The 22,805-nt window shown below is 41.4% G+C and overlaps 1 protein-coding gene across 3 annotated transcripts in view; it reads left to right on the forward strand.

The window, feature by feature from the left end:
- Nucleotides 1-10,589: 10,589 nt before the first annotated feature.
- The window catches only part of si:dkey-246g23.4 (uncharacterized protein LOC559426 homolog), a 33,540-nt gene continuing 21,324 nt past the window's right edge, over nt 10,590-22,805 (forward strand). For all 3 annotated transcript variants that reach the window (XM_048256189.1, XM_048256190.1, XM_048256188.1), the window contains exon 1: nt 10,590-10,729. The gene's annotated coding sequence lies outside the window, so the exon portion shown is untranslated. The remainder of the gene's footprint in view (nt 10,730-22,805) is intronic.

Below are 22,805 nucleotides of genomic sequence, written 5' to 3' on the forward strand. Positions count from 1 at the left end.
GGGTCAGGTTAGTAGTTGCCTGCCATGAAATGAAAACCGATAAAGATCTGTTGGCGTTAGTGATGGCAAATAGCCTGGTGTGAGGAGAAAAATAAACACGTCTCCCTAGTGGTTACACCAAGCCTCTGAGTGGACTCTCCAGATATCACAAACCTGAGTCCACAAATCAAAAATAGGATCAAAACATTTTTTTCTTCGGACCGTACCATGACCAAGCACGTTTTTGCCATCTGTTAGATCAAAAGTGCTCTGTAGATGGTATGTGATTTAGATTCATTATTGTCTGCTGTGCTAGTCTTCCTCAGCAGTCTTCTACCCCATCACTCTGTTTCTGATGCTATCTCACAGATAGTGTTTGCCTGCATATCGCTGGCTGTTTGCCCAGACTCAAATAATAAAAATTGAAGCCAACAAATCACTAGACAGAGAGAGAGTGTGTGTGTGTTGAGATGTGGGGATGAGGGAGTCCAAGGGGATAACTCCACAGAGAGCAACAGAGAGTTTCATCACTTCTTGTCCTCCCCTCACTCAAACCTCAAACATGTAAACAAATAGTCATCAGTGTATGAATATATAACCCGAGTAAACAAATAGTCATCAGCGTATGAAAATAGTCATCAATGTGTGAATATACTGTATAACCCAAGTAAACATGACTTTGGACTGCACATTTGCAGTCACCTGCCATGTCGGCGGCCATGTTGTTTGTGATGGCAAGGAATTGGGAGGTTGAATGTGAAAATTCCCTCTCCTCTAAGTGTCTTCTCCTTCTCTTCTGCCCTCCATCGGCGGAGCCAATTGCATACCCATCATCTGGTACTCTCCCGGGGACATGGGGAAACCTCTGGTGGTGGGTTCATCTATCCGGTGGCTGCTTTCATTTCACCCCGATGGAAATGTGGAGGAAAAAGTTATCATCTTGAATTAGGCTCTCGCTGCTCAAGTGCACTGTATAGACACACACACAGACACACAGATTCTCTCTCTCTCTCTCTTTCACTCACACACACACACACTTGGGTAAAGACACTCCATGAATGTTTGCTGTCATATTGTGATATTGGTGGCTATTTGCAGTCTTGGCCAGGACATGGTTTCTATGCTTCTGTCATTCATACTGTGCCAGCCGAAGCACTCTTGCCTCGGAGGCTGCATCCTGGCAGCGGCAACAACTGCGACGGGCATGTGGTCGATATCCAGACACGTGCAAAAGAGCTTCGGAGCGTTTGGGCAGTGAGGCGGGCAAACATACCAGCAGGAAGAGGCCTGGCTCTGTCAGCACGCCCTGCAGATGCCCCAAACACGCCGTTCACACCACAACTCACAGTGTCAAACGCAGTGTGTGAATGAGCCTTGCCTCACCACACAAGACAGCTGGCGGCCAAGGTGTTTTCTCCACACAAAAATCTGCCTCCTCTTCCGATTTTGCACTTAGTGGAGGGCTAAGAGAGAGTAAACAAATCATTAGAGAGAGAAAATGAGAATGTAAGGCCCATTAGAACCTAATGAGCTAGAGAATAAGAAAATGGTACTATGGGGACAGAATACAAAAAGACTTAATCAAGCCTGGCAGGAGTGTGTGAGACCTGTCATTTTCGGGATGCAATAACCCATTTTAGGTTGCAATAACCTCAGACAATGGTTCAGATTTAAATATCAGGCTAAAAAGCTTCCTTTTTCTTTGATAGAAGCCAAATTGATAGCCAGATACAAATATATATCAGACTGATTGTATTCCATTGTGCAAGAAAAAGTTAAGAAGAAAAAGAGAATTAATTTGAAGTGTATCGCACCACTTTAATTCTCAGCGTATATAAACAGAGAAGAAACAACATAGCAAAGCCAGTAAATGTGAGGCTTTGTAATCTAAAGGGCAGGCAAACATTTTACTACTATGCTTTTTCACAATAACTGGGCCATAAAACAGAAACTATGGCACAAAAACAGATCGGCAAGCCTTTGTTTGGATGTTAGGAATCATTATGAGACACCTTATCACCACAACCTTGTTTGTCTGTTTGTCCTTTACTCAAACAACTTCTCTTAAAGTCCACAATTACCCGTCTACTTTTTAAATCAAATTCCCCGCAGTATAAACAATGTTTTGCCAAAATTGCACTCAAGTTCCAACTCCAAACTTTTTCCGGACAGAAATGCTCATCCATCTCAAGAGAAACAAGGCGTGTGGTCTGAAGGCCCCTTTAGTCAGCTCAGACAAGCAACTTCTCTTGGGGCATGGCTATTGTTTTGTCACTGAACGGCCTGTTGTGGTTATACTGGACAGAGTCCTGCAGATAATGAGGATGCTCTAGGTGAGGAGCTAAAACTCACAGCACAACCAGTGAGGGGACCCACAGAAGAATGTATGTCACTCCGTGGTTAATCACTAGATAGTTTACAAGGCAAATAAATGAAGAACACATGTTCTGAATCACTCTGGTGGCTTTAAAGGAACACGCCACCCAATGTCAGTAGTAATACGTGTTCTTACCTTAACTTTCACGAGTTGAGTCATACCTCTCCCGTGTCGGTACGTGCACTCAAACGCTCTGGTGTGCAGCGCGGATGTGTTAGCATGTTGCTATGCTAGCGGGCTCAGACGTAGCCATAGAGGGAGGAAGATAGCAGTAATCAAAAACATCCACGTTTTCTTTACTTAAATACAGTTGCACGAGTAGTTGATAAACATGTGTAAGGTCACACAACATGAAACGTGGCGATTTTCCAAGCGAATAAACAGGAGAACTACAATGTGTGGCGCAATAGCACTTGGGAGTACTTCGACCTAGTGTAGTAATATTAATTAACACCTAATTGTAGATCCTATGACCCTTCAGCCTCCCCCTCCCCCTCCGAGGCACACACACAGTCATTTCCGTAAATAGAGACAACCTGCCCTGCTGGCGAGTTTGAGCTGACTTAGCAAAGTAGCAGGTAGTGGTAAAGTAGATTGTGAACAATCATGGTTATAACATGCATTGTGAAGGGTTGTGATAACAAGCAGAAGTATTATAGTGATTTCATGTTTCATAGAATTCCGCTTCGCTGCAAACTGTGGATAGGATCTACAATTAGGTGTTAATTAATATTACTACGCTAGGTCGAAGTACTCCCAAGCAGTGTTGTATAAAGTACTAGAAAGCAATACTTGAGTAAAAGTATTGTACTAGAAAAAGACTTTGGTAGAAGTGAAAGTTACCTTTTAGAATATTACTTAAGTAAAAGTCGTAAAGTATCTGATATATACTGTACTTAAGTATCAAAAGTAATGTTCTGATATTTAATGTACTTAAGTATTTGAAGTAAAAGTAAAAAGCAAGCGGTTTTATTTTGAACTTTTGTGAACTTTATTTTGGCTTTCTTATAGTAAAGCATAAAGCATATTCAGGGTTCCCATATCTTCTTAATCATCAATTCTCATCAAATCAAAATCACATTCTTTTCTAGGACTTTTCAGGCACAATTCTCTTAAGTTCAAAGATCAAACAGCAACAGAAACAGAAATGCCACTTTTGTATGAACTTGAAATGAAAAATAAACTTATTTCTTTAAAAAAAAAATGACCTGCTGGTAGGGAGAACATTTTGGTCATTTGGTATGAGCATTTCTAGGGCTTACTCCCCAGGTCACCATCTCACTCTCACACACCCACACACACACAGGCCACCTATGTCCAGCAGCTACTAATATGCCAGTCATAGTTGAAACTGAAAAGGTGTCTGTTCATCTTCAAAAAAAGCTGGTTTTCAAAGTTGACAGAATTCAGTGCCCGGGAGTTTCAGGCCCAAGACCGGCCAACGTTTTCCATAGTGTTGGAAATTGGATAAATGAAGCAACATTTCAGCTCGTACTATCCTGTAGTTTTTATTAGTACCATGGTTCAACAAATGTGTGTGGTCAAAATTAATCCAAGACAACTGGTGTGAGACTGCAGCTTTATTCACGACGCCGGGAGCATGTTACACACATGAAATGTCAAAGTAACAAGCCCACACATCTGTGGGTGAAGCCAACTCTTATACCTTACCCCACACCCATGGAAAATCACAAGTTGTCACCCTCCATTAATCACTTAACCATCTGGTATTTTAACAGAGATAAGAAATGTTTACGACCCCACTTAACCATCTGGTGTTTTGACAAAGATAAGAAATGTTTATGATAAGAAATGTTTATAGGTAGGCTATATTGTTGTTTGGTGATTTAGCCTACTCCTTTACTACACCCTCTTCTGAGCAAACAAGGCATATTTATCATGTAGGGTAATTGCTCTTTCTTACATTAAATAACTTTAATTTATCCTCTCTACTTGTCCCTGTAGTCATGGCCTCCTCATCACTAATTTTGGGCTCAACCATTTTCAGACTGGTTGATCTGCTGCTCAGTCTCTCCTGGCCTCTTTCTACCATCCATCCTTCCTGACGCTTGTGTCTACTGTGTCTACGGCTATCCTTATCTGAGAAAACTTTTTGGAAAAGATGGGCTATATGGACCCAACCAACTCTTATTGGGAGGGGAGTACTCCCTTACGTAGGCTACAACCCATGCAGAGGCATTGCATTGGTGTCATGCACAGAATGCATATTTTTCACAGAATGCAACATTTTTTTCCTCGACCGGCCCAAAAGTGAAGCGGCCACCGGGATTTCTCCCGATTACACACCCCGGGCCTGATTCAGTCTTAACTCTTCTTGGACTGAAGACAAGTCCTGCGATGCTAAATAGCCTTTCACAGGCCGCTGAGGCAGGTACCAGAGTGTTCAGCTTCACAGAAAGCTGGCAATGTACAGAAACATTTCTTGCAAATACGGCCACGGGTGTATGACGTTATCTTCACCACTACCCTGTTCACCGAGTTCACCACTATCGTTGGGGTGGTCGTCTATGATAACGGGAGGTCCTCCAGGAGGTCCTCCAGCTTAGCGTTTCGTCCTCCTCCTCCTCCTTTAGCAACAAACAAGAGCTGAAATAGAGCATGAAGCGTGCAGAGCGTGCATAATGCAATCTAGGAGCAGTGATTAGCCAAACCTCCCTTATTGCAGTCGCACACATTTCTTCTAATTTTATGTTTTAGTAACGAAAGTAACTTGAAGATGCTTAGTGGAAATATAACGGAGTAAAAGTATACATTTTATCTAGGAAATGTAGTGGAGTAAAAGTGAAAGTTTACATAAATTTAAATAGCGAAGTAAAGTACAGATTTGTCAAATGTCTACTTAAGTACAGTAACTAAGTATTTGTACTCCGTTACATTATAACACTGCTCCCAAGTGCTATTGCGCCACACATTGTATTTTTCCTGTTTATTCGCTTGGAAAATCGCCCGCGTTTCATGTTGTGTGATCTTTTTTGTGTGACACATTTTTATCAACTACTTCGTGGAACTGTATTTAAAGTAAAGGGAAATCTTCCTCCCTCTATGGCGGAATGTTTTTGATTACCTGCTATCTTCCTCCCTCTATGGCAGGGATCACCAAATGGCTGGACTGCTGAGACTGATAGCCTAGGAAAAGCCTACTATGGGGAAAGAGACTGGAGAGGAGGAGGGACGGGGACGAAACAATCAGATGGATATCTAAGTTAACGATAAGTAAGTTATTTTCAAAATCAACTAGGCTAAATATGGATGTTAGGGGTGGGCATATCGATCCAAATATCGATAGTATCGATACCAACATTGGTATTGGTATCGGATCGATACCAGTGTGATGGGATCGATACTTTAATTCCAGTTCACTTCCAATATCTCTCAATTTGTTCAAAATGCATTGTTCCTGTTTCACCAAGGGCTAGCCTACAGTCAAGCAAACCATTCCTTTCACATCTTGCATGCCCGCTTTGCAATGTTTCGTTGCTGAAATGTTTGTAAATTATTAACAATGGGAATCATAAAATCATTAGCATATTGATGTTTTATTCATGTCATAAATCATAACACACTGTTCGGCCCCTACATAAAAGTATATAAACTGCTTTTAGTTACAAATATCAGTATTGGTATCGGTATCGACAATACTGGCCCTATATTTAATTGGTATCGGATCGAAACCAAATTTTACAGTATCGCACACCACTAATGGATGTGACAGTTTTGCGCAGAATTGCCCTGGACCTCTTCTATTCTGAGACAGGCGATTTTTAAAAGCGCCAATTTGAAGCACCTCTACTAGACAAAGCATATTGAGCAAGCATAGGGTAGGCTAGGCCCATTCAACAGTGAACTGAGACCACAAAATATTTTACGATTTAAGAAGGCAATATGATTGATCCACCACAATCTAGTTAAGCCGACATGCATTCACTGCCCAACAACGTGATGTTCCTGGGTTTCCAGGATTTCGGGTCAACATAAAAAAAAACTAAAAAATTAAATTAAACTTGCTGATTAATGGGTTCAAGGAACCAGCCTTGTCTCAGCTCAAATTTTATTTTAAGTTCACGTTAAATAGCCTTAAAAATAGGCTACTCAGTTTTTCTCCCCAATCACTCTTATCTTGCCTTATTTCTCCTCATTTCGAATGTTGCCTTTTAGGCTACTTATTTTATTTCACATTAAACATTAGGCCTAGGCCTACAATCTTCTTGAATTTCCCCTTGGGGATCAATAAAGTATCTATCTATCTACAACTAGGCTCCATCCATCCTAATATTATACACAGTGGCGATTCTAGACATTTTTAACAAGGGAGGCACTAGTGAGGCACTGATTCAAGGGTGGCATGAGGAAAAACATCCAGATAAACAGAAACAGGCTCAAGATGTGAAATTAGCACAAATACATTAGGGAAACCAGATGCAAACACCATACTCATAAATTGAAGGACAAAAAACCACAAATACCTTACTCTCACATAAAATGTCTTTGTATTTGAATAAAATTTAATACAAACATATTAAAGTTAATTATCTAAGTTGTCTGTCACTGGGATATGCTGTTCTAAAACAAATTCCATCATGGGGACATTCAAATATAATCAATTTTATTATATTACTGTAAATGAAGATATACAAAATATACTCATCCAAGACATTTCCCCCACTCTATGGCCATCTATTTTTGTAGCTGTTACAATAATTTGACTTGCTTTTTTGTCTATTTGTTTATTTTCTCAAGAATTTGTTTTTCTCGGTTCCATGTGTTTGAATTGGATAACTTCCATGTGTTTGAATTGGATGACTAAAGTTCTCAAGAAACCTATCTGCCTGAATCTCAATATTCTGATCACACAACAACTGGTCAGCACCAGTGCTGCATTCATTGTTTTGCACTTTTATAATCACATCACCAAAAGTAGGTTATTGGTTTTACCAAAATAATTTGGCACTATTTTTAAACTACAAACCTATAAAGTATTTTGATACAAAATATGCTGCCATTTTTTTCCAACTAAATAAAATAAAAATGACAACATACTATATTGTATTTTACATACATGTATCAGACATACTGCCTATCCCTGGCTGTTGGCTGCAGCAACTCAAGCTAGGTAGTACTGATTGTTTTGTGTTTGTTTTGTGTTTATGTTAGTTTTGATCCAATTTGACAGCTTTGCTATGTTGCCCACCCAAAATTTCTACCAGCCCACCCAAATATAGTAGCCTAGCCTAGGTTAGAACCAGCCCTGCCCTCCATGGAGACAAATTTTACGATAATAATGGAGAAAATAGCAAAACTTTAGGTTTTTGTTAACGGAATCTCCCAATCCTCATTCATCTATTTGCGCAACAGCACACATTCTGCCTTCAATCCAGCAAGACAAGTGAAATAAATGTTTTTTTTTTTTTTTAAAGCTGTCATCGTCATAGGCACGATATTTAGGCTACCTCTGTTAAGCCTACAAAAAGTTGCGTATTAAGGAGTATTTCCTGATCGGGGAAACCTTTTGTTCCGCAGTTCAATTGTGCCGCAGGCCAATAAAGGCAAGTGTGTTTGCCACTTACATTTCTGACGTCTGACACTTCACACTGCTGCAAGTGCATCAAGAAAGGTCCCACCTTACACCATGTTAATGGCCAATCGTAGACTAGGATTTGGGGTGGCACCTGGGGTGGCCAATCGAATCTCAAGGGTGGCCTGTGCCACCCGGAGCCACCCCTCTGGCTCCGCCCCTGTATATATATTATACATACATACATATACATAGCCTAAACATTATGATGCTCCGGACCTTTGCTTGAGGAAATTTTCCGTAACTGGACCTCGCTGAAGATTAACTGAATACCCCTGCTCTATGGCTATGTCTGAGTCCGCTAGCATAGCAACATGCTAACACATTCGCACCGCACACCAGAGCGTTTGAGTGCACGTACCAACACGGGAGAGGTATGACTCAACTCGTGAAAGTTAAGGTAAGAACATATATACAACTGACAGTGGGTGGCGTGTTCCTTTAAAGCATAAGCATACGATAATTTCCCTATATGTATTTACTTTAAAAGCAAACTCAAATATTGTTTGTTAGCCCAGTATACATTGTACCAAGCTGATGCCCTTGTGTACTGTGTATTAATGGAATTTACAGGCTGACTTTATCAGTGTTTCATTTCGTACAGGCACTGAAGTGGAGCAGAATCGTCCCACTCAACCTTCTCCTGCCCCTCTCCACGGGCAGTCCAAATATCTGGGCCTGTCACATTAATTACATCTGTAATGTGACTGCATACCCTCCGCGGATAGCAGAGATGAGGTGAGGTGAGTTGTGCTCTGACCAGGGCTAGAAATGGCCTTGAGGTCAGCGCTTATAATGACAAGACTACAGGGAAAGTTTCTGACGTGCAGACCTGGTGTGGCTGACCTTGGCCCTATGCACCACACATATTCATTATGCACCAAAAGATCCCTGACAAAAAAAGTCAAGCCTGGAACAGATGTTAAGGGAGGGTTTTTTGTGTGTGGGCTCGCATGCTTTCCCCCCCAATGCTAATTAGTCACGGGTGACTATTATCATTATTACTGATTGTCTGCAAATTACTCTCTCCTCCCCAGTCTGGCTGGTAAAAGGTCTACGTGCATGAGCCTGCGCCTGAATCTGAGTTTCGCCTGCCTCTGCACTGGACCAGCGAAAGCGAACTGTGAATGAAATATGAATGTTGGCTCTGGAAGCTCCGATAATATACTGTGGTAGTTGATGCAAGTTTTATAAGTGTCCATATACATCTGCCAGGAAGAGTTATGAGTGTCGAGTTTTGTGTTAAATGTATCCCAAAGGTCGGACTGATGCGTTTATGCACAGTAAATCAAATGTTCATTGTAGATTGCTCTATGAGACAAGTGTGTGGGACAGGTTTAGATGTTACCAGAGCTTTCTTGCTTATTTGTGATTTTTTATTTTCAAGATGGTGGAAAATTGTTTTGCTTTGTGTAGCTCTTGGGATGCATATCCCAAACAGAGTTGTCAGAAGAATGTGTTTATACTTCAATCTGTTTAAATATACTGTATGTCCTGTATAGACTGGAGATGTTAAGCCTTCATATATTTTGTAAAGAAATTGATTTTTTTTTATGTTTGGACCGTCTTTATTATAGACATGCACTTCCATGTATCATCTTCACATTTCTGAAGCTTATTTCAAATGGCATTGCAGTTACATCAAATAAAGCAAACCTTCCAAAAGGACCCTTACCATCATTACATCCAACCACACACACACACACACACACATAAACACACATCCCTTATCCTCCTGGGACCCCAGATGTTTTCTCTCTCCCCTTCCTTTGTGTGTTACCAAGGTAGTATACACATTCTGCTCCCAGGCTGCCAGTACTATGTCCATAGAATAACAGTCCTACATCAAGTCAACTAATGCAGGTAGGATATTTTAACACAGATACTCACACTGCCATATTTGAGGGGTATGGTATAGATTAGTAATATTTTACCTTATCTTTAATTGATCACATTCTTTTGATACTGTGCATAATGCTTGTCATAGTGCCTGTTGTTGGCTGCAGATGAGATGACAATTACTCAGGCTTAGTTTAGCAAGGGAAGCTAAAAACCCAAATCTAAACCCTAATCTCATCCAAGAATGATGTGCTCTAAATTGTATCATGTAACAAGGTTAAGGCAAAATTAAATTCAACTTTATGCACATGTTTACACTAGGCACCTATTGAAATATAGCCTACTCTCCTTGCTATTTGTAAGAATACGTGATTTCGACATTCAGGCTGAAATTTAGAGCAAACCTATAATTTAGTTAGGCCTACATGCAAATTAATAGATAGATAGATAGATAGATAGATAGATACTTTATTGATCCCCAGGGGAAATTCAAGGCAATTAATGGCAAATAGGTAAAGTGAAACATATTTTGTCACTCGCAGAAATTCGCTAAATAAGCATCTCCGGAATCCAGAGGACTTTAATCAGATGTTTTTCTCAGTGTTCTAGAATATATCACTGAAAATCACTTGTGATTGCGCCATTGAACTATTGACTGCAGGGCTCTATGAGCAATAGGATTACGGTCCCCGCAGCTGCCAAAGATAATTGGGCTTCGCCTGGTTAAAATATAAAGCTCTCTGAAATGATAATCCCTTCCAATATAGTACTAAACGTAATGTGCGCATGACCGCGCATGCTCCACACCCGCCTGCCGGTAAAATTTCTAGTAAGATTTCCCTTCCCGGGGTCGGGGCTGGAGTAATCGAGGACGCCGAATCTCGTCTACTGAAGTCGCTTGCTTACAAGCGAGGCAGTCTGGTCTGACAGTTGACATCATGGTAGGCTTTGACACTCCTTTCACTTTAGTTTACGAAGACGGCGACTGTCACTGAATCAAAAATAGAACGATAAGGGACGATTGCTGTAGTTTAGAGATATTTCCAAATCATTAGAAACTCGTCAACATGTATTTTTGTGAGGTAGCCTATTGCTGTCCGGTTACGCGTCAGTCCAATACTGAAAAAAATGTTTGAGTAGCCTAATGCCATAGTTGGACACCAAACTACTCGCTCTCATCCAATTATTACAGTTTGAGTAACGGAGACACGCAGAACTAGCCTGACGAGCCAGACCCGCGAACTCACCGTTCGCAGTGCTCAGTCCGAGGGGCGGGATAATCAGTTGTCTTTCAAATTCCCTCTGCGCAATAGGACAGCGGCAGCGCTATGAGTCCCATGCGTTTCCAATCAGCGGAGCTAGTTGGCTAGTTCAGACGTTTACCAACTTAATAAAAGCTTAACTCGTGTCACACTGTTCGCCAGCAGCAACATCCATCTTATTTGTTTTCAAGTAGCAGGGAATTCAAGCCAAATCGTTGCAACTCTGCCATCAATCATTATGTTAAGCCCACCTAACGACTCTCTATACAGGATTTCATTGGCCTGATTTAAGTTTCGATTTCTGGAGCTCACAAGCCAACGGAGAGTTGCTAGACTAGCCCTGGCAGCCGCTAGGGGCGCGTCTAGATTTCTAGGCTAACGCAGAACAGTATTGCAGCGCATTCTAGCCTGTTGCGTAATAGCAGCCTCCTCCTTGAGCACCCGTAGGCTATATACAGTAGACTACTGGACACAGCAGGGAGTGTTAGTGTCCAGGGGCCTGTTTATGTCTTTGATCTCGATTAAAACTGTCACATGCAGTTATAGCATTAACAGGTTATTAATTAGATGGTAGATCAAAGTCTGCTTTATTGTCAATTTCTGCACATGTCAAGACATACAAAGAGATCGAAATTACGTTTCCTACTATCCCACGGTGGAGACAAGACATATTTTACCAATTAGGTCCACAGACAAACATAACATTCAAGTAAACAATATAAAAAGTAAAAATAAGAAGGCACATACAATGAAGAAAATAAGAGCAGCAAAATTTGAGTTGAAATTGTGCATACAGTAGACAGTCAATATAATAGTGCAAAAGTCAGGCCAATAAATGGCTGAGGTAATTCTGTTTGACCTAAGTATGCAAGTGGCATAGTGGTGCAAGTTATGTAAGAGCAGCAGAAGTGTCTTTGTATGTCTTGACATGTGAAGAAATTGACAATAAAGCAGACTTTGACTTTGACTTTGGTGCGGGAGCGCAGGCTTCTGTACCTCTTCCCAGAGGGCAGTTGATCAAACAAATTGTGAGCGGGGTGACTTGCATCACTCACAATTGTGGTCGCCTTGCGGGTGAGGTGGGAGGTGTAAATGTCCTTCAGGGAGGGGAGTGAAGCACCAATAATCCTTCCAGCTGTGTTCACTATGCGCTGCAGGGCTTTCCTGTTGTATTCAGTGCAGCTTCCGCCCCACACAGCGATACAGCTGGAGAGGATGCTCTCAATGGTGCCTCGGTAGAATGTGGTCATGATGGCTGGTGGAGCACTTGCTCGCCTGAGTTTCCGCAGGAAGTACAGGCGGCGCTGAGCTTTCTTCGCCAGTGATGCAGTGTTGGTGGTCCAGGAATTTGGTGCTGCTCACTCTCTCCACCACAGCACCGTCGATGGTCAGTGGCAGGTGTTGGGTGTGACCTCATGAAGATGAAGCAATAAATACTGTTAGACAGTGTTTTGGTCTTGGCTCAAGGTTTATTTATGACTCACTGAGATGAGATCCCAGGCCAGAGGTATTTAAACATTAATTGGAATTTGTTGGGAAAGTGGTTAGTTTAGGGGGCACAAGGCTCAACCAGCACCCAATACTCAACACACCAAAAATACCCTGTTGATATCCACATTATAGCTGCTAGTTGTTCTGCTTAATGAGAATGAACCAGTAAAGGCCCCTGTCAGCCATGCTCATAATGAAGAAATATTTGACTGTTAATCGCTCAGTTATGGCAGCTTTGGAATGGAGGTTTGTCTGTTGGTAGAACTAAAGTACACTTTGATCTCCAACTCTATTCTTTAACCTGTACTGAAGGATCATTCTCTAATCCAGTGGTCCCCAAACTTTTTCTTCCGAGGGCCAGCTCACTATGCCTGGCTCTAAGAGGGGGCCAGAGACTCGGAGTATATCAGTAACCATAAATAGCTTAGCGCTGTGAACAAAGGCAGTCTACCTTAGTTAAATATTCCATTACATTTAATCTATAGGCTATTGCAATTTAATACCATTGTTATCTGTGTTTATATTGCCATCTTGCCATATCAGTGTAAAATGTAGCTCAAATGAAATAATACTAATAATAGCATTCTCAAAACTATAAGCAGGGAGTCCCAAAAGTATATTTTGAACTCTGAACTTTGCATACACAGCTGAAGTTGTGAACAAGCAATATCCTACAAATAGTTTGAGAACTTTAAATTATGAGTTTTATGAAGTGGTGGCAGAAACATCTGAAATGACCACCATTCTAACTTTCACTCACCTGATGAGAACTTTGTGAACTCTGTATGAATATTTGAACGAGTGAATAAAAAATATAAATAATTATACCAGAAAGTTCCAGAATTATGACTTGAATAGAAGTTAGTTAGTTATTAACAATTAATTGATAAACTTTTAGAATACTTTGAGCACTGATGCAGTCAGCAGAGGCCTCTTACATTGTTTGCAGGTACAGTAGGCCTACTATACATTTAATTCCGTTTTCGATGGCAAACGCGAAACAGCGGCAAAACAACCACCAGTGGACAAAAAGAGTATTACACGTGTACTGTTAAGACCCGCCATAGAGAATGAATGGGGGAAATTACGGAGGTTATAGTTTGACAATGACGTACTCCCGTGCGGGCCGGATCCTATATACCACGGACATGTTTTGGGGGGCCACCTAAAATGAGGTGGCAGGCCGTATCCGGCCCGCGGGCCGTAGTTTGGGGACCACTGCTCTAATCTGTTAAAGCTCAGAGTAATCAGAGACTTCTACAGATCAGAAAATGGACTTTCCAGGACACTGACCAGTAACCTGACTCTCGCCAGATGAATTTCGTTCCGCTTAACTCCGCCTAGCTTCACTCACATCCATCTGTCTTCCATTGAGAGTGATTTCTGGAAAATGAAAGGAAGGAAAATGACATACATTTGGAAGGGAAGAATACACAAGGTCTGATTTGTCGGCAATGGTAAACCAGACCGTGCCTCCTATGAGCCCTGTCATACAGTTCCTCACAGCAAATATCTTTTCCTGGTTCTGTTAAGGGTTCTTAGAGAATATGGATCTGCAAAACCACATTTAACCCAGTGGGAGTAATGCTATTAGTATTTATGATTGATTGTTCAGAGTTCAAGGGTCGTGATTATTCTAAATATCACTGGAGAAAAGCATCTGCAATGCATGTATAAGTATAGTATACTCTTGATCCTGTGAGGGAAATTTGATCTCTGCATTTGTCCCAATCCGTGAATTAGTGAAACACACTTAGCACACAGTGAACACACAGTAAGGTGAAGCACACACTAATCCCGGCACAGTGAGCTGCCTGCAACAACAGCGGCGCTCGGGATGTGCAGTGGTCAAGCAAAGGGCCACAGTGTATTTCACATGCCCTTTTCACTCAAGTCAAGTAGCTACAGCAGTCCAGTCCTGCTGGATCATTTTGTGATATTACTCCTTCGAGGCTTATGGCCGGTGGACAACCCCGGAACCTCTCGGAGTTGGGTTGCGCTTGTGATTTTGGCACTCGGCATCCGACAGCAGAGCCATCTGGGTAAGCAGAGAGACACCTGTGCTTCCTGGGCATAAGTAATGTGTGTGACATCCGCTATAGGCGGACGCCCCTCTCGAACTGTCCCAATCGACATTATAGTTACAACACAGTCATGCTACACTATGTCCTCATATTTAAGCCAGCCAGGGGTGGCAGGTGTGTCTGTGTGTGATTGTGTATGGGTGTGTGTGTGTGTGTGTGTGTGTGTGTGTGTGTGTGTGCGTGTGTGTGTGAGCGCATGTGTATGTGTGTGTGTTTGTGTGTGTGTGTATGTGTGTGTGCGCATGTGCCCCATGTCTCTAACCTCACCTGGCCAAGCTGTCTGAATATAACTTCCTGTGATAAAGGGCTTGAGCCAGAGGGACCGTGAGGCTCTAAATTGCTGCTCAAGCCAAAGGTCGGCCTCATCCACATTACTACACAAGCATTTGGAGGATCGCTTAGCTGGAAGGGGCCATCACCGATGGGGGCAGGGGGGCTGCATGGCTGGCCGAGTGGGTGGGTGTCTGAGGGAGGTGGAGGAGAGAGATGCTGGCAGATATATCCAGCGGCAAAGCGAGGACAGCCTCGTCAGCAGACCCCAGGGCTCATAGTCGTTGAGCCTGGCAGGGATAGCACACGGTCAGCAGAAAGACAGCAGAAGATTCTCAGAGAATTGCTGAATGAACCCAGCAAGGGCAGTCCAGGGAGACTGATGAAGAATTTTTTCATTATATCCTCACCACAGGGAATTCATGCAGTACATATAGACAGCACAGACAGAAAACTTGACAGTCCAGGTCCGGAGCAATTTAGTCAGTTTTGTTCGTAAAAGAGAGAGGATGGGCGAGTGTACTTTAGTCTTGTCGTTCGCAGACTGCAGAACTCTTCACTTCTGCCCTTCTGTGACTTGGAGGACAAGCTCATCACAAACAGATTGACAGCACTTGGAGTGTGCTGGAGAGAGGGTGTGCTCCACCCCAGCCAAAATCACTTCATCTTGCAACAATGAGGAGAAATGGCCACATTAGCCACACTATTCACCTCTGATTAACATAGCGGCTTGGGAGCCGGGAAGACATTTGGCTAAAATGCACTGCATCCAATTGAGGAGGAGGACTAAATTTGGAACCAGGGTCAATCAGGAACTTGCTAATTACACAATTAGCCGTCAATTGATCTAGTACTGTGACTGCAAACTAACAGAAGGTCTGTCCACTGATTACATTGGAGGCGAAATTAAATTAGCCTAGCATATGGACATTTATACTGTAGATAAACTGCAATTCTACAGACAAGGCACATAATCAAATATCTTTGTGTGTGTGTGAGAGAGAGAGAGAGCGCATCATGTCAGAAATATTGGCTGTGGACTTTTTCACATTTAAAAAAAAGGCATAATGGCCATTTCAGATCAATTTGAAAATTGTAGAAGAAAATGAGGAAAGCTTGGCTCTATGCTGTGGTGGTGACTGATGTGAACCACTACCTTCTAATAACCAGACAGGAGCCAGTGTTCAATGCCAACTTCTTATCATGGCACCATCTTCTGCGGGACAAATGCATTATTCAAGGGAGGTACTAGGTGACCACAATCAATGCATTATTCAACTCAGGTATCACCACCATAGATGTATAATTCATTAAGACTTCACCAGGATAAATCTTTAATTTATAGGAGCGGCCATCATTTGAAAGGTATTATTAAATGTTTTAGCACGATGACAAATATATTTTAAAAAGCAACGAGTCTGCAGGATGCAGTTGGCCACTAATGTCTCTGTCTGCCGGTTATGCAACTTAAACATGGCCTGTTTGGGTCTAAATAAGACTGGGATTTGGATTCAGATCAAGTAGAGTGCATTTTTTCCCCGTCTAATCTCTAAAACCCTAAAGCAAATCCAAAGTAACCTCTACAAGTTAGGGGACGTTACAAAACTCCCTGGTTTTACAACCAGGAAGACAAATAATTTTGGATAAAAGGTTATATTGTCCCATGATTCATGTTTGCCTGCTTCTTTGTGGTTTAGTAGCCTAAATCTAAGACTTTGGGAGGAGAGCCAAACACTGCAGAATTATTTAATACAAGCATTTAGTTTGAATGAAAATGTGATTAATACAGCCAACCATTGCTGGAAAGCATCTTGTTCTTTTGTAAATATGTTTGTACTTTTACTGTAACTTGACGGTGTGGATATCTTTCAGGCTGCTGACTTTTTAGAGATCATGTGCTTGGTCACATAAGGTCACTTTCAGGATCAAGTGGTTGAGCCAGGAAAATGCAATTAGCTTGTCTGCTTAATGCACTATGGCTATTCTGACTGGTTTGTTTGGTTAGAACACATGTTGACTGTGAGCGGTAAGCATTGCATTTTACACAACATTTTGGAGTATGTGTCTAATGTATGCATTGACAATTAGCTTGAGTATGGGTATTTTTTAATGTTTAAAAAATGTGGTAACCCTGCAGCTACATAGAAACAGATTTGATTTCATATAGGTCCGTGCCATGGTCCATATATAACTTGATTCAGAGCACTTTGGTGTTTGTGTCACTGCTTCTTATTGCGTATTACTTATTACCTTATTACCCTAATCCTTCCACAACAATCTTCAATGTATATTGTTACCTATAGGTTTTTCACACAGCTTAGATCAGTGTTTCTTAACTGGTGTGGTGGGTTGGGGCCCAAAAGTGGGTCACGGAACTGTTCTGGGTGGGTCACGGACCTTGTGGTTAATTTTCTTTTTCTTTTTTAAATCCCCAATTTATTATTATTATTATTATTATAAATTAAAAAAATAGGCTTTATTCGTCAGTCATTGCCATGGACATAGACAATGTTTATGTGACGGGACATCATTTTAATGGTAAGCTGCATCCCTGAAGTAAGCTAGGATATGGAATCACTTAAATTGAGGACAAAATAGGACAGAAACCCCAGTGTGTGGTGTGCACACATGAGAGCATAAAACTATCAAAACTAAAATGCCACATGGAAAGGTACCCCTGTCAAAGACAAACCTGTCGAGTACTTTGAAAGGTGTCATCAAAAGTTGAAGACAAATTTAATGCAACCACATGTTCCAAAAAGTAGGCCTACAGCACTTACTGACATGTGGAATGAGAATGGCTAAGCATTCCCTTTGTGCATGAGAGGGCATTTTCTAATGTTATCAAATTTTTTAAAATTCAAGTGTGATTCATTCAGATCACCTGAACCCTGAAACTGTTTTGATCTGTTTGTTTGTGTTATTTTGCTTTGTTTTTGTGACCTTGTGTCATCTTCTGTGGAAATGATTCTGCAACAATGTACTGTATGGGAATGGGGGTGCATGCTTTAACTCATTAACAGAAAAAGAGACAATTTCATGCTCTCTGAAGTCTGAACTATTTAATTGCCTGCAGTGGTGAATTTTGCATAAAATCTACCAAATGTTTATATTGACATTCTATCAGTGTAAACATGCATTTATTGCCAGCAAGCCAAGGCATTTAGACAGCTCAAGGCTCTAAAATGGTATGTTGGTATGCATTTCTGGTTTGTCCTACAAAGTAACAAAATAATAGAGCCGAAACAGACCTGAGTGCTACTATAGAGTAGGTCCAATCATTTGTAGAGTCTACCGGCATAAATGCGGCTCACATCCATAGTGTAAATGTCCTCTGAAGGTCCTAAGAACCTTGACCTCTGGAAGTAGGTGGCAGTTATTTCATCCTGCTTCTCTAGACATTGGAAGCCCCTGTCAAACAAACACAGTAATGACTTAACTTTAAATCTCTTCCTGTGTAAGTGAGGGAGCCCCCGAGGTGAAGCTTGGATGCTTCTCAAGGGCACCCGATGACATTGGTTCAGTCAACATTGATGGTAATTTTTGAAAGTATATTTTTGGGGCTTTTTGCCTTTAATGGAATAGGATGGTGAAGTCTGACAGGAAGTGGGTGGGAGAGAGAGAGAGTGCAGTGGGGCCCGATTCAAACGTGGGTCCCTGCAGACACTTGGACACAAAGTGGCTGCCGCTTGCACCATATCTCCCCAAACATTCCCATTGTGGCACCAAAAATTGAGGTGAGTTGAGGCTAATTCCCCATTATCACTTCCTGGGCATAGTCCTACCTAAATGTGACTATCTCAGGGCTATTAGCTGCAGAGTTCTGTCAAGATCCACAACACTCCTGTATTAAATCACATTTCAATACAAAACTATGAACTAGCTATTAAAGTTAATTTTGATACCACAGATTAATGAAGACAGGAAACCCCAACAGCTTTGCATAAAGACTGACCAGCTTCTCTAACAGGAGAATTAAATAGGCTTGTTCGACTTGAGGCAGATCTGACTTGATGTGATGCATACTGGGATGGACGCAATGCTTACTGGTTAGAAATTCTGTCCGACTTCTGTCCGAAATTCTGTCCGACTTCTAACAAGCAGGCCTGTTAACTGTATGACAGCAGTGGTTTATTTAAACTACATCATAAGAATTTATTTCGTCAGTCATCATGCTCATTTTAATGAGTAAGAATGAAAGTTCTGCTGTATTTATTGCAAACAAAATTCCGCGATGTCTCCCGCGAGTCACGTCAGGCAGACTGTAGCCTGTCTGTCCGGGATGAGCTGCCCTCTGTTGTAGCTCCTCCCGGCTAGCCTCTGAAGATCACGTTTACGTAGAAAGCCAGACAAAGTCAGACTCAGTCGATCTCAAACAAGCCTAATGTCTTGTGTTTCTGTTTCTTGTCACTTCCTGTTCCTGTGATATTTCTACTTCCTTGTTAGGGCCCGAGCACCGACGGTGGCCTTGCGCACCGAGAGGTGCGAAGCCCTATTGTTTTTGGAAAGATTATTATTATTATTATTATGTAACTCCCAAAAACAAACAACTTTTGTATTAACATGCCATTAGCCACACCCACAGGAAGTGAGGTAATTGAGATTTTGTGCGTTGTGGACATGATCAATTTTAACATACTCCTCCTAGACGGTTGATCCGATTCAGGTCAAAGTTGGTATACATGTCGCCAAGATGTTTCTGATTCTAAATTGTGAAGATGTGCCAAAAATGTTCAAGGCTTTGATGGATGATCTGAAACTTTACAAAATATTGGATATCATGATTGTGATGACATTCACATGTGGAATTCACATGCCTAGCATAGCGCCACCATCTGGCCAATCAGGAAATGTGCCAAAATTGTTCAATGCTTTGACTGATTGATCTGAAATTTTACACAAAATTAGATATCATGATGATAATATTCACATGCCTTGCATAGCGCCACCAACTGGCAACAGAAAGAATGACAATTATACTGATGGCACATGATCAATTTGAATATACTCCTCCTAGACGGTTTGTCAGATTCATGTGAAATTTGACAAACATTATGCCAAGATGTTGCTGATGTTAAATTGTGAAGGGATTTTTGATATGTTGTAATATATTATGGTTTCAATATCTCACCACATAAACATGAAATGTCATAAAGTCACAGTGCATTGAATGAATGGTCTGAATTTTCTCAGGTTAATAGATATTATGATTATGATGACATCCAGACACCAAATGGGCCTGTCTGGCATAGCGCCACCACCTGGCCAAGCAGGAAATGTGCCAGAAATGGATGATGCCTTAACTGATTAATCTAAAACTTTATAAAATATTGGATATTAGTGTGATGATATTCACATGTGTAATTCACATGCCTAGCATAGCGCCACCATCTGGCCAAGCAGGAAATGTGCCAAAAATGTTCAAGGCTTTGATGGATTGATCTGAAACTTTACAAAATATTGGATATCATGATTGTGATGACATTCACATGTGTAATTCACATGCCTAGCATAGCGCCACCATCTGGCCAATCAGGAAATGTGCCAAAATTGTTCAATGCTTTGACTGATTGATCTGAAATTTTACACAAAATTAGATATCATGATGATAATATTCACATGTCTTATTAACATGCCTTGCATAGTGCCACCAATTGGCAAGAGAAGGAATGTGTTTTTTCCACGTCTGTTGGATATCACAATCAGATGCATCAGATTAATCTGTATATGACATCCAAACACCCAATATGCCTGTCTGGCATAGCGCCAACAGCTGGCCAAAGTCAGAATAGTTTTTGGAATTTATTTACAAAATTTTAATTAAATATTACTTTGATGATATTCACATGTGTAATTTCCATGCCTAACATAGCGCCACCATCTGGCCAACCAAAAAGTGCATCAGAAATGTTCTTTGCTTAAAATGAATAGTCTGACATTTCTCAGGTTAATATATATTATGATTATGATGACACCCAATGGGCCTGCCTTGCATTGCCCCCCACCTGGCCAAGCAAGTATATGTGCCAGAAAATTAAATACAAAAACAACTAGCACACGCATCAAATATGTACATTTCACACACGCACCGCGTCGGTGCTTTGTTGGATTCCGAAATGTCACGGGTTGCTGACCGGAGGTGCTCGGGCCCGCCATTGCCGCTTGCGGCTATATTTTAAACATTGTATTTTTAGCTTTTTTTACGGGATGTCCACTCTCTCACACCCCAAGTTAGTGAAAGTATATAGTAAATCCTACTCTCTGTTTGATGGTATCCACTGTACAGTAGCCACAAATCCAGGGGAAAGTGAAAGGTCACCATGCGAACTGTAATGACCCACAACTCTGGTTACTGCAGCAAGATGGTAGAGAGTCATAGGGAATGTTTAATTGTAGATATGGCTATATGGCTATGGCTAAAATAGTCAATGATCTTAGACTGGCTACTGACTCAAAAAAAGTCTCAATCGTTATTCACACCATAGCATCATAGCATCCTAATTCACTGCCTTGCGAAGTGGGTGGGTCTCTCTGATAATGTTCTAAACTGGTTTCAAACCTACATTACAGGCAGAGATTTTTATATCAGTCTAGGAGATCATGTGTCTGTAAAACATGACTTACCTTTTGGTGTGGCCCAGGGGAGCTGCATTGGTCCCCTGCTCTTTTCCCTATATATGCTTCCGTTGGGAAACATCATAAGTCAGCATAATGTAATTTTCCACAGCTATGCAGATGATACCCAATTGTATATTCAATTTTGAAACTAAATGATGACAAAACAGAGGTACTTTTGGTTGGACCAAAACCAAAGCGAGACATTGTTCTTAGTAATCTGGGGAACTTGGCACACCAGGTCAAACCAAAAGTAACAAGCCTCAGTGTCATCTTAGATGCAGAGTTAAGTTTTAAGCCCCATATCAGTAAAGTTACTCAGACAGCCTATTTCCACCTGAGAAACATTGCCAAAGTGCGGCCCTTTTTAACTCAACAAGATGCAGAAAAACTAATTCATGCCTTTATCACTAGCAGGTTAGACTACTGCAATGCACTTTTCACTGAAAGCGCTAACCAGTAGGCCACGGCTGCCCCCACTTTTAAGACCCCATATGGAAAATGCATATTATTATGACTGCCGCTAGTGAAGCAGTCATATAATGATTGTCAAAGTTTTTTTTTTTTTTTCTCCCCGTCATCTACTTCCTGAATTTTTGGTCAACGATACCTGGGACACCGAAACACCGGGGCACATGAAATTTGGTTGGTATGTAGCCCCACTAGACTTTTACGGAAAAAATTTGTTTGGTCCCGGGGGCCACTCCCCCTCCACACTGGGCCCCCCGAAACCCAAAAAATGCAGTTTTTCCTAAATAACTACCTGAACCGTGGCACCGAGGATGAAGAATTCTTTATGGTATGTTGGTCTCAAGGGCCCACATCAACATCAATTACTCATTTGTGATTTGCACCCCCCCGGTAAAAAATGAAAATGCAATATCATTCTGCTTTAATCGCCCCTCTCTTCAGTTAAGATGTTCAGAACTGCACCAAATTCTATGTGTATGATTAACCTGGCATTCTCTGGGGGTATGCCAAGTTTTGTAGAATTTCATCCATGGGGGGGGGGGGTCTAAAAAAAATTAAGTTATGTGTACATTTAGTGACTGTACACTCATTGGCCTGTAGATGGTGGTGCACACATATACACACTCACACACACACACAGGTACGCACATACTATCGGTATCGGCAATTAGAACGGCCGATACATAACTACAAATTCAGTAGGATTAAAGGAAAACCAAATATTCATCATCATGGCTGCATTTCCAGTATTGGCGATACGTAGTCGTTTGTCCACCAGATGGCGCATCGTTGCAGTGAGACGTAATTTTGTTAGAAGTTATTCT

Source organism: Alosa alosa, chromosome 11 (assembly GCF_017589495.1).
Source record: "Alosa alosa isolate M-15738 ecotype Scorff River chromosome 11, AALO_Geno_1.1, whole genome shotgun sequence".
NCBI lineage: Eukaryota > Metazoa > Chordata > Actinopteri > Clupeiformes > Clupeidae > Alosa > Alosa alosa.